We start from the raw sequence: 17,567 nt of genomic DNA, 5'->3' as shown, positions 1-17,567 counted from the left end.
CACAAAAGGCCAAGGGTAGTGCAAGGTGTCATTTTGACCATCGGTTTTCAGCTGAGGGGCGTTATCAACAATAAAAATACCTAAATTAAGAAATAGTTTTAAATCCAACCCTTTGAATAACTATGCCCCGGGATTCCCCGGAACCTAGCTATCCGAGCCAACCCTCAGGTAAGGAGACCGACTGGGTAACTTGCAGGTAATTTGTCGATTTCCCCAAAGGGCAGAGTTACCCCCTTACAAGGGTATTCCACCCATAGGCGGAGACCAGCGGCTTATGGTCCAACCGATTCCTGCCTGAGGGTAGAGGATCAGCACGAAGTGGTTATCGAATAACTGATGATCTCTATTTTACTTTGAAACTGACATTTATTTATATTAAATATATATACAGGTTAATCCTAAGATTCATGCCTACTTAACTAAATGGATATTTTCTTAAAAATTAAGGTATTAACATAAAACAAAAATAGGTGGCCTTTGTGAGGAAAATGTGCGAAAGTTAGTTGGCCTCTACTGGTTTAATGCTCTGCAGCAGCATTTGGAATTGCTGCTGCATTGAAGCAAAGAATGCTTGGAAGCATAGCATTCGGGTCTGTACCGGGCAGAGGTGGGGCGGCAGCTGCTGCTGGATGCTGGGGTGTGGAGGGTGCGGCGAGGCGGCTGTTGTCCTGGGTGCTCCAGGTGAATGGGCGATCCCGTCTGGCAGCTTCGGCCTTCAGGATCTGTTTTGTGTTTCTGGGGCATCCCAGGTAATTCGCTGTGTGCGGTCCTCCGCAATTTGCGCATGTGGCTGGCTGGTCCCTTGGTTTTGTGCATTCAGCGGTTGCGTGAAGTTGGCCACACTTCACGCATTTGAAGGCTGCTGACACCCGGCCTGGGCGTGCCTGTGGAGTTGGCACCTGTGGCACTGGATCTATATCCTGGATTTATTTCTCTAGGCTTCCACCCTGATTTTGATGCCTCTCAGCTCCGAGTCCTCGACCGACTGCGGATGAATTTTAACGCCATCACGTGTTTTGACGACGCGGCCTTGGTTTACCCCTATGGCTTTGAGGGCAGCAAATACCTCCTCGTACCTCTGCTTCTCTCGGATGACAATTGGTAGGATTTTGGCCTTTGTTGGTGGCGGAGCGAGTTTGGTTTTGGGCTCAGGTACATGATCTCCCTAGATTTCGAGCTTGTCTTTATACCTACAAATTATGTCAATGACCCATAGTAAAATAAAGATGAAATACGCGCAATTATTGCTAACGTTGCATTTTGTGCTTCGCAAATTCGGTTGTGAAATTGATTAGTAATTATTAATTGTTTAGAAATTAAACAGTGGAAATTATTTGTTTTATACTGACTGTAATTAATTTGGTTGACAATATATCATGTTCAAGTTAGACAGTACCAGCAGTAAAATTAGGCACATTTGTTCTAACATATTATAATATATCCGTATGCTTCTTATGAGATTTAGTAGTTGACAGATACCACCTTACTATCCATATTATATACCATATTACTTTCGTTTCAGGTAGTAGGATTTATTCTTGGTAGGATCGATATTGGTTTGTGAAGGATATGCGTATGTTAAAATATATTGGTTTAAGGCCCAGCGTATATTCTTATATATAGCCCAAAATATTATATATTATTAATTTTTTGTGAAATTGGGTGTAGGCCTATTGGAAACAATATACTTGTAACGCAAATTATTGTAACGATATTAGCAACACCAGCTGTCCTCCATCATTCCGAAATGACACAAGTGGTCAGCGAATCTTCCGGAATCATGGTCAGTGGAGTATGTAAGGTGCCGCGTCGCCGTTGGGAGGCAGTTGACAGTCGAAGTTCGGTTCGGACTATTGGCACGAGATTTAAATCGGACATAAATGGTAGTAAATAAATACTGTGAAAATACATATTTTTAGTAGTCGATTTTTTTTCGATTGTCAATTATTATGATGGCTTGCAAGCAATATGGTGATTCATCACACAAATTTTGTTTCGTTTCGTTTTCTTTATGGAATACTATGATAAACAGGATATTCGTAATGCATGTTGCATAAATAACATGTTCGCCATATGTTGGTGACTTTAATATATAATGACTATTCCCAGAAGTACGTGTAAATGTAAGGTGGAAAGTGAAATGAAAAATTTGTAGATAAATTTAATGTTCTGCAGGTACCGTATGTTGCGTCCAGTTCAATATATTTTAACATCTGTCTTTTTTAATATGTAAATTTTGAGCATTTCTGTTGTTTCTGTTTTAAAAATTTAAATTAATTTGGATTTTATTTCCAACATTAAAAATTACTTTTAAGCAAGTTTTCTTCAAATATACAGGATTGTTTAGTTTATAAATTCTGATAGATTTTTGAAAATTTTTATGTATTCACTTACTCGATTTTTTTACTAATTTAAATTACGACATAAAAATGTATTTAAATTAGCTTCTTATATATTTGATTTATGAGAATATTAAATACAATAATTTTTTGTAATTTTTTTTCACATTTGTCTGTGCAAAAAATGCCCAATGTAAAATAACCGATTAATCTCCTGTATATTTGCTTTCGATTTAATTATTATATTTCATAGAGTTAAAACTAGTATTTTGCTAAACTTCGACTGGATTTCACTACCACTTCACAAGGTATAATTTACCTATTAACGAGTTTATTAAGAAAAAGCGCGTAACCTAATTTTTTCAAATCATAGGACATAATTCAATATATTATAAGTAACAAAAAACTTTGTGAGCTTATCACAACACAAATATACAGTTATGCAATTGAAAATTATACAAAAGCATCCAAATGATTAATAGTGTGTCAGACAGAGTGCATCGAAAAGTTTCAGTATTGATTAAAAAGTTTCGTATATTCAAAGCTCTCAGTGATCTATCAATTGGTTGTCTATAGCTTATAGATTAAAATTGTAAAGTCGAAAAAAACTGAAATTGCATATAGATAAATTTCAAAGCTCCATTTATCGTTGCATGTAAATTAGTTGTAATTTGTATACCCTAATTAAAAAATTATTCTAATTTTTATCTATATAGGAGCTTTATAAGTTTCTGTTAGTTATAAATGGCTCTAGAATAAAAAGTATCACGCTACCCCACGAGAAGTAAACAAATCAAATTTTGTCAAATTAAAGCTCTGCCAACCAAATTAGTTTCAAAAATTTTGTATGCCGAATAATTGGTTAATTATATACGTTCTCGGTTAGGAACACACTGCTTCAATTAGGGAAATTACTGAAGAGAGATCTGCTCTTTGTCTGGTTAAATTTAGCGTCGAGGTCGTTGCTAGGAGCGTAATTTTATCGATTATTAGAAAGCAAGATAATTAAATAAATATTATCCGAAAAAGTCGGAGGCGGAGTTACCTATACAATATTTGAAAGTTATAATAGAGTAAATAATATATAACTCTCTCTAGTAGCTATAACTTGTGTAATTATTAAGTTCCATTATGTGTTTTAGGCCTTTCTAGGCTTTCCCATAATTATAATTACTTCTTTAATAAAAATATACATTTTTCTGTAATAATCTTACTTGACGTGATACTGCTGATAAAAATATTCTGCTAATTTCGTTTTAATATCGGTCTCGATCTCCTCGACTCCCCATTCCTTAATGCCTACTTAATTAGACGCAAAAGCATTTCTATCTCTCTCTCTCTCTCTCTCTCTCTCTCTCTTAATCTTCCTAATGGCGTTGATAATCTTATCTGGAAGTTCCTTCCTATCACATTTTCCTGACAACTCCCTTTTTCTTTAAAAACAGATATTCAATAGCGCTCCAACATTTTTATCAAAAGAAAGTAAATCTAATTTATATGCAACGGCGAACAAAAGTATGGAAGTCTTTAATATTGAATTTATTATTATGACTTTAAAAAAATAAAATGAAAGGAATAGAAGGAAATTATATACAGGTTGGTGAATCGAACACGTATAGCAAGGCATTACAGGATGGGGAACAACTTTTCGTGTTAAGATCCAAAACATGTCTATAATATAGTTTGTTTCTGAGGGGAACAAGCTTTGACGCACTTATTGTTTGGTCAAGTCGTCTAGAAATCAATTTGCATCCTCGATTAATGCCTCTGTAATATTTTTTTGACATTGTATTAAAAAAAAGTTCTGTCACAATCAAGTTATTTATATCAGGTATATCATATTTGTTTCTTCTTGATGACATAACTTTCTTCAGCGTCCCCTTTATAGAGAAAATAATAACGAACTTATTATACCAAATTAATTAATTTAATGATTAGGTTTATACCCCCTCAAGCCAATTCGCTATTTTTGGATGCTATCGATTTTAACACTGCGATGCAACAGTGTAAAGTTGAAGGTCTTCTATCGGATCGATTAGTAAAATGCAGCTGTTTCTCGAAAGCAGAATAATGCAGGTGATCTAAAAATATTTTGTGTGGACCATATTATATAATGCGTATGAAATAAAATAGAGAATGTAAATGAAGAAATAGTTTTTTGACGAACTTTTTATATAAATGGCCATTTTTTATCCAATTACAGTCGTAAATCAGAAAATGTTCCTGGTTTCTTGGAAAAATATAAGATGAAAACTAAATTTCGACTTAACTTGATCTATTGCAATTTCGGAATTCTCGAAATCTGAATTATAATTGTTGGGAATTAACAGTGTTTTAGAGCAAAATTTGAGTTCATTTAAAAAGTCAAATACCTTCATTTTGTAAAATGTTACTTAAAATATACTTCTTAAGAATTTTGAGGTTGTGATTGACATCAAATCGTCAAGTCTCTCAAAGGACTTATCCTATCCCTGTGTATAAAAGTTTGTTTTCTTATCATTTTTACACTGCAAGAACATAGTGAAGAGGAGAGGAATGGGCCTCATCAAGAAGGCAATTTTCATCCACATTGAGTTGATTTTGCCCATGCATGCGCTAATTTTTTCAGAATACTGCTTGTATCATTTTACAAGCAAATGAGAATTTTCGTTACTTCAATACTTGCAGTTGTGGTTAGTTTCAAATCTATAAAGCAGATATCTTTTATTTTATTAATATTAATTCTATCATTAGTTGAACTGAACTCTCTTTCTATTAAAATATACGTGGAACTCCTATTGGAAATACAATTTGATAATAAACAATGAATACCATATGCCAACCATGTTCAAGCAGATTGGTTTCTAATTAAGTTGTGAATTAAGCAAATTTTGTTAAATAAGCTGGATGTACCAACTTACAAGCTAATTATATTAAAAGACGAATGTTCTTATTAAAACAAGTGGTTGTCCACAATAATGAACTCATATATAATCGAAGTTCATTGACTAGAAACATTTTTATTTCTTATTAAGAGAAACAAGAGATTGCTCATATCATTAGGAAGGAAGTTGGGGTTGGGGCTTATTTGTGAGAATACTCCTTGTTAAAGAAATTCTAGATTAAAATTGAGTAATATTACTATGACCAGTCATTTATTCCCTACAGCATAATACTATTGAAAGTATAAGAATAATACTACCTGAAGGCAGTAAACTAAGATATTTTAAAAACAGTGCCTTAAATGATATTTTTGCAAGAGTAACTTTTTTTCCAAATTAAATGGATAATCTAACAGTTGACTTCTTAAAAAAAATATTTTATCGCCTCGTAGATTTGAGACAAAAAAGGACCAAGTCCCTCCGTATGTTACGCCAGTGGCAATTTTTTTAAATGGGCTTCATCAGTAATTGATAGTTCACTACAACAACTTGCATGCGAAATTTAATTAAAATTGAGCTGGTAGTTTAAAAGTTATAATAAATAAACAAATAATTATTCTTAACTTTAACACCCTGTATCTTTGTACATGTAATCAAGTAAATAACTAAAGAAGATATTGCTTTAGGTAACTAATATTCTATATACAGGGTATTCCATAAATAATAGTAAATAATTTAATAGCAGATTCCTTTAAGAAAAAGGGAGGTTAAGTTAAATTTTCCTAGTCAGAAAGTCAAAGACAATCGAGATACAGGGTCATAAACTTAATGATTTTTTTTTTAAACTTTGGTTATAAATTTGGAATGTATTCGTCGCTTTTTAATAAAATTTTCTTTTTATATCGCAAATCGTTAAATTAATCTTTTTGTTCACCAGCACCATTAAATTTTTTTTAACCTCACTTTTTTAGGCTTGGCATAATTTAAACAAATAAAAAACAAAGTCACGGTCTCACAAGCAAAAAACTTTTTTTTTGTTGTAAGTTTTACCCGTATTTGTGTAGGTCCTAAGGCCTGATGTTGCTTATACAGGGCGAAACACGTGTAGCCAATAAAATTTGCTTATGAGACCGTGACTTGTTTGTTTACGTTTTGTGTGGTCTCTTGGAAAAAATGGATGAGGATTTTATATTATTGGCATAATTTAATGTTTTGTTGAAAATATGCATTGCTCAAACAGCATTGCCTACTTCAAAATGTTCGCACGATTCACCCTTTTCGAGATATTTAAATTTTAAGTTTTCAATACACTCAACAAAAATGACATTTATAAACTATTTAAATTGTTATACCTATTACGCTTCAAATGATTGATAAAATACAAAAGATAAATAAAAAGGGGTAAAGTCCGGACTTCGCGCAGGCCAAGGTTTTCGATTTCCACGTCATACGCAATAAGCAACAATAAATAACAATAACAAAACACAGCCTAACAATAACAACGCAATAAAAAATTAAATTAAATAGTGGCGACCTGAAAAAATTAAAAATCCATTTAAATTAATAAATTAATAAACCATATATCAAGTTTTATTAAAAACGAAGAATAAATATTTATTAAATTTATGACCAAAGCTCCCTTGGTTGTCTTTGACTTTCGTACTACAAAAATTTAACCTAACCTAATTCTTTTATTTAAAGGAATCTGCTGTTAAATTATTGATAATTATTTATGGGACACCTCGTATATGAGGCAATCATTTTTAAATAGCGTATTTGTCAGGACAAAAATGTTAAATTCAAATCCGGTAGCGGTAAATAAATATTTTAATTTTAATATATGGGGCGTTTACCAATTTTTATTATAAAACAATATTAATCAAATAAATCAAATACTAATCTTAGTGATAATTACTTACATTATATATTTAAAAACCACGATACTTAAATTACTTATTGATTATGTTGATAAATATGTTGATACATGTGGTCAAGTGTAAGATGACATGACGAACGTACCTGGAAAAAATAAATGTGTTGAGCAACCAATTTCCTAATTATGTTATTTTATTAAGTATTTAGATATTTTGATTATTAAAAGATTTAAACATTTGGAATATTATTACGCATTGTGTCTGTCATCCACTAGCGCAATATAAATGTGCTATTAACTGCTTAAACAGATAGGAAAATAGGATATTTGGAAAGGTATAGTTTCATACTATAAATAGTACAGGAAAACGTAGTTTGCAACATTCAAATCTGTAAGTGGCTCAAACGCTCCAGAATACAGTGCTAAGTGGCTCTAGCACCTCACAATAAGCAACTTGTTGGTAAATAAATCTACGTTATATGGCCATTTTACGTAAAAGGAAAAAGGTGATATGCAGCTCTAGCACTCTGCTTTTATTAAATGAATTATCTGTAAATATTTTATGTAGATTAAACAGGTTTTAAATGTTTTATGTCAAATATTATAATTATCTTGTAAAACACATACATTTAAAATAAAATGTTGAAATGTAAATAGCAACAAAAATAAAAATAGGAAATAAAAAAAATAATGAAAATTGGATTGCTCCGTGAGAAAACTCACCATTATAAAAATAATCCAAAATAAGGCACAAGCACTTAAAACAAATAATATTCACGCACGCTACTTTCACTTCAAAAGTCGAGTATGTTTTAAAAAGATCTTTTAAGCAAAGTTTGGATCTCAGGGCTCTTAGACTGGATGTTTATAAGATCGAACCTCAAGTATCGAATTACTCTTGTATGGCTTGTCCATAAATTCTTTCCTAATCTTAATAGTTATTGCGGCGTTAAAAGAAATGGGACGAAGTGTTTGGGTCTAGTTTAATATTTTTTTAAAGGAAAAAAAAAACATCTTACATATTTAATTTAGCATTTTGCTGTTTTCTTGACGCACTTGGATGTTCTTATTCTTAATATGATACATTGAGAAAATGATCCCAAAGAAAAACACTGGGCACTTCAAGGATAAAATGTTTCACACGAGCATGAAATTATTTTTTCTTACAAATAAAAGACCAAAATTTATTTTCTGAACAGTAGTCGGTTTTTACAATAATTTTTGATGATTTCTGTTTTACTCCTCAAATATTATTGTGTGCCTCAAACATCTGCCAAGATTGCGAATTTTTTTTGAATACTTTCTTCCCTAAATCTATACACAAGTACCGAAATAGTATTTCATGTTCCATCATACAATTGAAAGTTTTAAACAGTCACAATATTCCTTTTTTACTGAACTGTTCTGTATTTATTTTTCTTTTATTATTCATTTATGTTGAAACTAGTGTAGGTCAGTCAACTAGAAAAAATTATGGTTGCAGTGTGCGCAAGGTTCAATATTGGAGCCACTCTTATTCTTAATATACCGGTTGTCCCAAAATGCTTTTAACAGCATAGAACTTCGCCATTTTTACCATGTAGCCAAAAATTTCAAAATGCGTAGACAGTACAAAAAGGATTTAAAATATAATTACCAAAGAATAGTAAAATGTCATGATATACAGGGTGTTCCGTTAAAAAAAATTTTTTTTGACACCACAGTTTCTATTCGAGGTCCCTGTATTGAAAAGCTTTATAATGCAAAAACGCGCAAGTGACAATGCTAATCGACGTGTCCGAAAAATAAAAGAAGAAGAGAACACCTGAATTTTAAATCAATCTGTTCCTTTCATCGTAAATCCACTGTATAATATACAGTACCGAGCAAAAGTAAAGAAACTTTTTTTTTAATTTTTAAATTTATTTTATTAAAGTTAACTAAAATTTTTTTATCCTATAATACTACACCAAACTGGATAATAAAAATAAAACATAAACAATATAATTCCACTTATTATAAAGCCATATGTAAATTAATTTAAAAAAAACAGCGAGCAAAAATACAAAAACACATTTATTTAAAGAAAATATATAATAACAACAAATTAATATTTAGTTGCATATCCCTTATTTTTAATTACTGCAAGTCATCTCCTTTTCATAGATCCAATCAGATTCCCTAAGGTCTTCTTGGGTACAGAATGCCATGCAGCTTCAACTGCTTCAAACAACTCGTCTCCATTTTAAAATTTTTCGGGATGTTCCTTACGAATTTTTTTGTCTACTAAATCCCATAGATTCTCTATGGGATTAAGGTCAGGACTCTGAGCTGGCCACTTAACAACAGTTATTTTTTTGTCCTCAAAAATTTTTTTAATAATTTTAGCTGTATGCTTCGGATCATTGTCGTGTTGAAACCTCTATTGCAATGGCATGTTTTCCTTTGCATATGGCAACATATTATCAGTTAATATTTCTAAATATTTAAACCGATCCATAATCCGATAAATTTTGACAATGGGGCCCATTTCCATTCCAGAGAAACAACCCCACACTTGTACATTTCCCCTTCCATGCTTAATAGTGCCCAAAGTATACTTTGGATCAACTCTTTTATTTTTAGGGCGCCTGACCCATAAAATACCATCAGAAGAAAATAAATTAAACTTACTTTCATCCGAAAATAATACTGTATTCCATCTTGCTTCTGACCAGTTTAAATAGTCATGTGCAAAGTCGGGCGGTTCGATTCTTCATCGAAATGAAGGGTTTCTTGGATGGTTTTCTTGCCGGCAAGCCACTGTCCCTTAAACGTCTTCGAACTGTATGGACACTAATATTTACATCGTCTAGTTGAGATTTTATATCCACTGCTGTGTTAAATGGATTTTTAAGAGCTAAGGATTTAATCTTCTCGTCAACTCTAGGCTTCGTTTTTCTAGGCCCACCAGTTTTAGGTGGACTTATTAATGAGTTCCTAATGCGGTGTAACTTTATGGTTTTGGAAACGACTGAGCGGTTTAATCCTAACTACTTAGCAATGATTGCTTGCTTAACACCCGATTGATATTTTGATATTATCAACTGTTTTATACATAACGCCAAAGTAATACCTCGAGGCATATTTACAGGTTATTCTTTATTAATTAACAAAATATTATTGTGTATTGCTTTCAATAAGCAAACATAAACTAAGAACTTTAAAAATGTTTCTCTACTTTTGCTCCTCATAAAATAAAGATAAGCAAATAGATTGTTTTTGTTGCAAGAATTTATAAATACCAAATATGTTTTTGCATTCCTTTGAACCTAAAGAAATAATGTGAGTATTTGTTTATTGGCAATAGTCGATTACTCTGGCTTGATATTTATTAAATAAAATGTTTCTCCACTTTTGCTCGGTACTGTATATCTAACTCTAAAAATGGAACCTTTTTGCATGAAAAATAAACTACTAAGGTCATTATTTGTGTGAATAAATAATAGTTTTTTGAGTGCTTGAATAGAAGTCTAAACTTGTTGGATTATGTAAATCCCAGAACAGTGAGTACCAGTCCAAATTTGATCACACTCTCGCTCGTGCTTCTCTGGACAAGAATTCATAAAAAATAGATCAGTGGCTTTGCAAGTAACTTACGGATAGTGCGTTTGGAAGGACTTCCTGGATGTTCATCCTAGATAAATATCTCACTGATATGAACCTATATAACACCGACAATTATCACTCAATCCCTCCAAACGCACGCCTTTTAATTCGTTTTTATCCATTTAAAAGCAACCCATTTATTCATATTACTGCGATAATCGGCCTAATTATTGAAAAGAACACAAAGCTGCAACAAAACGTTCGCCCTACTGGCTCCCAAGTATCAATGACCGTGTTGCAACGAAATTATCAACGAGAGGGGCGGAGCCTAGCGACGCATTTGCGCCGTACTCGCGGCTCCTATTGGTCGGAACTCGGCGGCCATCATTGTTGAAATGAACCCGAAGGGATGACGACCTTGAAAATTGTATACGTATCTCGTAACGGTCCTGCGGGTGCGACAAGGACAGACAGTATAGTGGGGGGGAAACGGAAAGTGAGCTGCGGGAAACTGTTTGTATGTATGAAAAGCAGGATGCGGGAAATTTCGTTGTTGCGCTTTGCCTATGCCCGCGGACGAAATGTTGTATGTTTTCGTTTGGAATCTCCGTGGAGTAGGGATTTTAGATTTTACGGAAAAGTTTGTAGTAGGGGCTGAGAAATTGGAGGAAGCGGCAGCACTAAGGCATGGCTATCTGTCGCAGACGTATGGACAGTAAACAAAAAACGGAGCATTCGAAAGCAGACGTGTAGTCGCTTTCGTGAAATATGCAGGACTGCTAGTATGGTGGTGGGGCATGTTTTTAGAAGCTTTTTGAAATATTAATGGGATATAAATGTAAGTCTTGTGTTGCTGTATTGCGCTACTTCCATTATGACGTTAAGGCTTTTACCGGGTGGATCACATAAATATTATAAGAGAGGTCAGATAACCAAAGATTAATATTTAGATAGGAAACTGTCCTAAGAGCCAATAGAACACGATTGACTGTTGCGCCCTCTGAATGTCGTGGAGTAGTACTAACCGGAAGTGAAAATGGGTTTGTGACGTCATAATGGCGGGTAATTTAAAATTTGATTGAGGCGCCAAATTTGAATTTCGCTCTACTAGACCATGTGTTTAAAATTAGTGTTTTTTTTTCGGATATTATAGGAGGCAGATTGTAAAAGTATTAAATTGACACTTTGTTTTCCCCATATTAACTAAAACCCTCGATTTGTCAAATTTGCTATTTACGTACTATAATTTCTGAAAGACCCATACAAATTTAAATTTTAGCGAAACATAAATTTCGAACAACGAATTTTATTTTTTTATGTGAAAACGGTACGTCGGAGGAAAGAAAGCCAGGAGACGAAATTTACTCTAAATTAAATAAGGATTTGGAAAAAAAATCTGAAGGAAAAATAGTGGCGTACCATTTTTTTTTAATAAGTTCACTAGGTTGTAGCCCGCATGGATGCCACTGCTAAAATAAAAAATGTATTTATTTATTAAAAAAATAGTATATGCATAGAATGATATATAGAATATTTATTATAAATAAGATTAATTCTTAAAATGTTATCACCCTGTATCTCAAAATCTAATTATTTTCGGATAAGAGTTGATGCGAAAATTTGCTTATTTTGAGACCCTCTACAACCTCTCCAAGTTTGTCCCACTAATTATTAAACATGTATATTGTGTTATGTATATTAGTATATAAAGTATCTATATGATTTTAACCTATTCTGCCCTCCTTAGTTTAAACGTCCTAACTACAAAATTCTCTTTTTTTGGCTTGTTACATTTTATTGACCTATCAAATGGTATCTGCATCCTTGGCTAAATTAGAAAGTCCTAACAACATTTTTTATGCCTTAAATTCACCTAAATATATTGTTCGATGTGCAGAAAAGACGATAATCCCAAATTAAAATGTCCTATCTATCTTTTTCTAAGTTTAAATGTCCTAAGTAGCTTTCCGTTTGTAGAATATTCATTAATGAGACGAGAGAGACAGACCTTGTGCAGTCAGAAGTATAAGGTTAGCCTTTCAATTACTCTTACCCTAGATTTTTGACTCTCTTTTTTTTTATATTTAGGGATTTCAGGTGTCTCTGGAAGAATCTAAAAGTTGTTCAAAACAGGAGGCATAATGTCAAATTCTTTGGAACGCAATAACTCAAATTCGAAACCTTCAAACCAATTGAAATTTCCAGGACTAAAAGTTCAATAGAGGCTTAAGAACTGTATGGTTTTTGGAAAAAATCGGTATACAGGAAGGGTTGTTTAGAGCCAACAAAAGTCAGGAGAAAAATTCTAAGAGTCGTAAAAAAAGAGCCTAAATGAAAATATGGCTGGATTTATAGTCCAGGTTTCAAACTCTATGAAATGCTTTCGAATATGCCAGTAGGGGCATATTCGAAAAGTGCTAAGCAAAGGGGTTGCGGGTCGAAATAAAGAAGATTTAATTTCACCTTTTTTTTTAATTTTTTTTATATATAACAGAGACTTATGTTACGATCTGGCTTGACGACTGTGCAACTCAAAACAAAAATTGGGCTTTATTTTCTTTTTGTTTACGTTGTAAACTCTATCGAAACTGAACTGCAGAATTTGGAAATAAAATACTTTCATCTGGCCACACTTTTATGTCCGCGGACTCGTTCCATCACCAAGTAGAACAATTATTGAAAAGGTATGGTAAGGTGATCGATTTTAATGATTTTAAATCGTCTATAGAAATGGCAAACTCATCTAAGGTCCATGTAACTTTTTTGAATGGAAAGATTGTTCATCCAAGTTTAAGCTTCAAAAAAATGTTCTCAAACCTTACTTGCAGAATATGGTACATTTGCACTTTAAAAGGGGATAAAATGTGTTGTACTACAAAAATGCATTTGCGGAAGAACCAAAACCTTCTTGCCGAACACAATGTCGAGGTGTAAAATTAAAAAGAAAACAAAATTTGATTTCTAAGCTACGTCCTATTATTCCGGCTAACCGAATGATATTCTGGAGGAATTAGCCGTTTCCCAAAATAATGATACTGACAATAAAGAAAATGTAGATTTCCAGTAAGAGTAAAGCACTTTTTCCATTCATAATTTACTTTAATACTGTTTTCAATGTTCTAATGTTTTATTAGTTAGTAATTTAGTTATAATGTTAATTTGAAATGTAACTCCTGTGTCTTTAATAAAAATCAGTCCAAATATATATATATATTTTTAATTATAATTACTTTACTAAGTTAAAAAGTCCTATCTAACTTTTTTTTCGAAAATTTCACCAAATATTGAATCTAGTCCCTTATTAAACTTTACCCATAAATGTAAAAAGCAAATTTTTAAGCATATAAAAAAAACCAGGGAATTGTTTTAAAACATGAGGACTGCATATTAGTTTTCATAAAATCTCAATTTTCTCAGCTTTATCGATTTGCGAGTTAGGATGTTTTAACTAAGGACGGCAGTATTTAAGATGATTTTCACAAAGGAAAACGTATACTAAAGATATGTTAATTCATTATCTACTATAACTGGAAAGCGTATTATTTTGTTTTTTGTCGTTCTTGCAAATATGAGTACATTACAGTTGCTAACTCTATAATTGCAAATTGCAACCTTTTCCTGTAAATATAACTGAAACAACTCATTCCATTTATTTTACTTCGGCTTACCTAGTTTTTATTAATTATTTTTAATGGATTTTCTATTTTTAGATAAGTCAAAGTACGATTTATAGGTTGTCTGTTTAGGTTACCTCGTGTGTGTATGTTTATTTTGATTATTTTTGGAGCATATGACATGAAAACACAAAAAATACCCATCGTAGTCGGTGATGTTATATATATGTAAATATTCTGTCTGTGAATGATGCTGTAGACGCTAAAAAATATTTTTTTGTTAAACCTCCTTGAATATTTGACTTAAATTATACATTATTGCTTAATATTTGAACACGAGTCCATCAACGTAATGTACACCTTCAATTATGTATGATTTAAATTAGTCGTAAAATATAAAACAATAAGCTCCTTTATTAACAGATAAAAGAGCGATGGCATAGGTCTATTGAAACGTTGGGATGCAAAGCTCCAAAACATAATAGCTTTCGTGTTCTATTTCGTTCTATTCCTATTTCGACATTATATTGTATTGAGCCAAAGCTTGCATGTATATGGCGTTGTTCCATGTTATTTACTTAAACAAGATAAATGCTGTATAGTGGATGTGTTTTCCCAGAATATTTATGTATTTGAGTTTCTATATCAAATAAAAAATAGAATATTATTCATATATTGACAGCCATATAACAACACAGCTAAAAAACGTTTACTTAAGGAAGTATATGAATGAATATTTTTGTAATTATTTAGGTTACTTTAGAAGGATCCTTACATACAGTATAAATATTGTGTCAATTGAGGACCGTTTTTTTAAGTTTTTTAAAGTTCAGACATGATTTTATTGGTCCTTGCCGCTGTGATTTTTCTTGTTTCAAACTGTCTCTCTGTCTGTAATAATATGTTTAGTTTAATTTCGACTGGTGTAGAGTAAAGTTGCGCTTAATAACTTTTTTTTAACCACGTGGGATTAAGCAATGGATGACGGTGAATATAGCGAAAACGTACGTTATGTTGAGGGAGGAAGGAAACAACGTACCTCTAAAAAAGGTTATATCAAGGAGAGGTTAAGTGATGCTGATATTGGTTGCAACCATTTTGAAAGAAAGAAAAAAGAAGTAGTTTGGTCATGCGGGAGAATTAAGTAGAAATGATATCTTGGGTAATATTATTTTGAACTTGATGTTTCTGCCAAATATTATGTTAAAACTTCTAACAGAAATATTCTTGTTTGCGCACCCACTTTTCGAAAAGTTGCTGGTAGGTATGTTTTTAAGAATTAAACTATTTTTTATTAGACCTAAATACTAAGCACATTTTAGGAGCCAGTAAGGAAGGAATGCTATTTGAAAGAAGTTTTTATCGGGAGAGATCATTTATTAAATTAGGTACTAGTGAAATTTTAATAGAAAGGTAATTTTTATTTAAGGTAACTCGACTAGAGGTGACAGCAAGTTAAATTCCAAAAGCATTATAAGTATGATTTGGTTCTTCATTGAAGAAGTAACCATTTTTTCGCATCCATAATATTGAAATATAGTATAGACATCAAAAAACGCTCAAATCTTCGAACACTTTTGGAAAATTAAAGCAAACGAAGTCTATTATATGATTTTGGTTGCGAAATTCGTATACGTTTTTAAACATCAAAGCGAATAAATTGAATAAAAATTGCATCAGAAACTTCCCAAGATCTACAATATTTTCTAGATATTACTCTTTTTTTAAATCTAAAATAAATAACACTGTGAAAAAGATTTGAGCAAAATGAGGAGGTATTTACCCTAAGGAAATCTATTTATTTACACTCAGCTACCTATACTCGTATGAAACATTTATTATACTTCTTCTGTGGTACTCTGAGTACCTGTGTACTTACTGAGAAAAAGTAGTTATTCACCATTTCTTGGCTAAAGCTAAAAATGCTTTATTGCTGGATTCTAACTCACCAAAAAATATGCTAAGTCGTAAAATTTTTAATTTATGTATTGTTGAAATATGTAGTCTTGGGCCCTTGCATATTTTCCTTAATATATATTTTTATACTATATTTTCCGTATAATTCCTAAGTTGCTGCATAATTTATTGATAATAAATATTATATTTCCCAGTTTCCCCTATATTTTTATAACTACTTTAATATGAAAATAGTTGACGAAAACAAAGAAAAACACAAAGTCACGGTCTCACGACATGTAATAAACGGGCTACACGTGTTTCGCTCTAGTTAGAGCATCATCAGGCCTTTAGAAGCCTTCCACACACTTCACAGTACATAAATAAACAATTGTTTATTTATTATCGGCAATTTTGTATGTTGGTCTCTTAGAGAATAATGGATGATATTTTTGGATATGAAAATAGTTGCTTTTGATTGACGACAAACGAGTTTCTAGGTGAAATATTCTGTAACGATATTATAAACACCGAGAAACCAGCAGATTCTCTGTATTTATTTAACCAGAAGCTTCCGGAACAGCATTCTGCCGAGTATATAAGAGGCCGCAGTGAAGTAAAGTTCGAAATATTGACGCGAAATTGAAATAGTTGTAAATAAATATATCTAATAGTCGTGAGTGATCGTGTTGTCGTAGTGAAATGTGTAAATAAATTTGATGATTATTTTCGATTGTAATTAGAAGACAAAATTGCGGAAGAAGGCAAAAGCGGGTTAAATTTGGAGCTATTTTCCGATTCAGGCAGTTTCCAAAACAAAAACAGCATCGTTTTGACCGTTTTTATTAATTTTTTTGCAAAAATCAAAGGTTTTTAGTAACGTTAAACACTTTTTTCCTATAAGAGGCCATAGTCTAGTCTAATCATTTATGAACTGTTCCATAAAAAAAGATATGTATTTGATAATATCTTCAAAGTGTAACAGAGTGAAACAGAACAACTTTCCTAATTAAACCATCTTTGACTAACTCTAAGAATAAAGAAGTGGGCATCGTTATAGTTATACAGGATCTACCAAAAGCGTAAAATTGTTAAATATTACGCTTTTGGTAAAAATTTTTGGAAAACTGTAAAATTTGTTAAATATTAAGACTAGTCCTGTCAACACTTAAAGGCTCCCAATACTTGAATCAAGAAGTCGCTTAAATCTTTAATATATAGATTTACTTAAAAATAATCTAATTAAATTAGCTCGCTTTAGAGTCGAGCGCGATGATCCATACATGAAATTAGTAAAAACAAAATAGTATTCCAGCAGTTATGGACCATAACTTTTACATTTTCAATGGACCACGTTTTTGTCCTACGATATAGCTAGTGTTGTAAAATGCTCCAGAATTTATTTTTCGAGAACGTT

At 32.1% G+C, this 17,567-nt stretch overlaps 1 protein-coding gene and 1 long non-coding RNA gene across 3 annotated transcripts in view; one reads left to right on the top strand and one right to left on the bottom strand.

The window, feature by feature from the left end:
* The window catches only part of LOC126738201 (uncharacterized), a 265,812-nt gene that overhangs the window by 136,454 nt on the left and 111,791 nt on the right, over positions 1-17,567 (top strand). The gene's annotated exons all lie outside the window — the stretch shown is intronic.
* LOC126738214 (uncharacterized) lies at positions 347-10,916 on the bottom strand. Its single transcript, XR_007661255.1, has 3 exons — positions 10,692-10,916; positions 7,120-7,219; positions 347-1,190 (listed from the first exon to the last, which is right to left on the bottom strand). It is a non-coding gene; the product is annotated as an uncharacterized LOC126738214 (long non-coding RNA).

This window comes from Anthonomus grandis, chromosome 7, assembly GCF_022605725.1.
Source record: "Anthonomus grandis grandis chromosome 7, icAntGran1.3, whole genome shotgun sequence".
Taxonomy (NCBI): Eukaryota; Metazoa; Arthropoda; class Insecta; order Coleoptera; family Curculionidae; genus Anthonomus; species Anthonomus grandis.
Note: the sequence above shows the minus strand (reverse complement) of the source record. Positions and strands in the feature narration are given on the sequence as shown.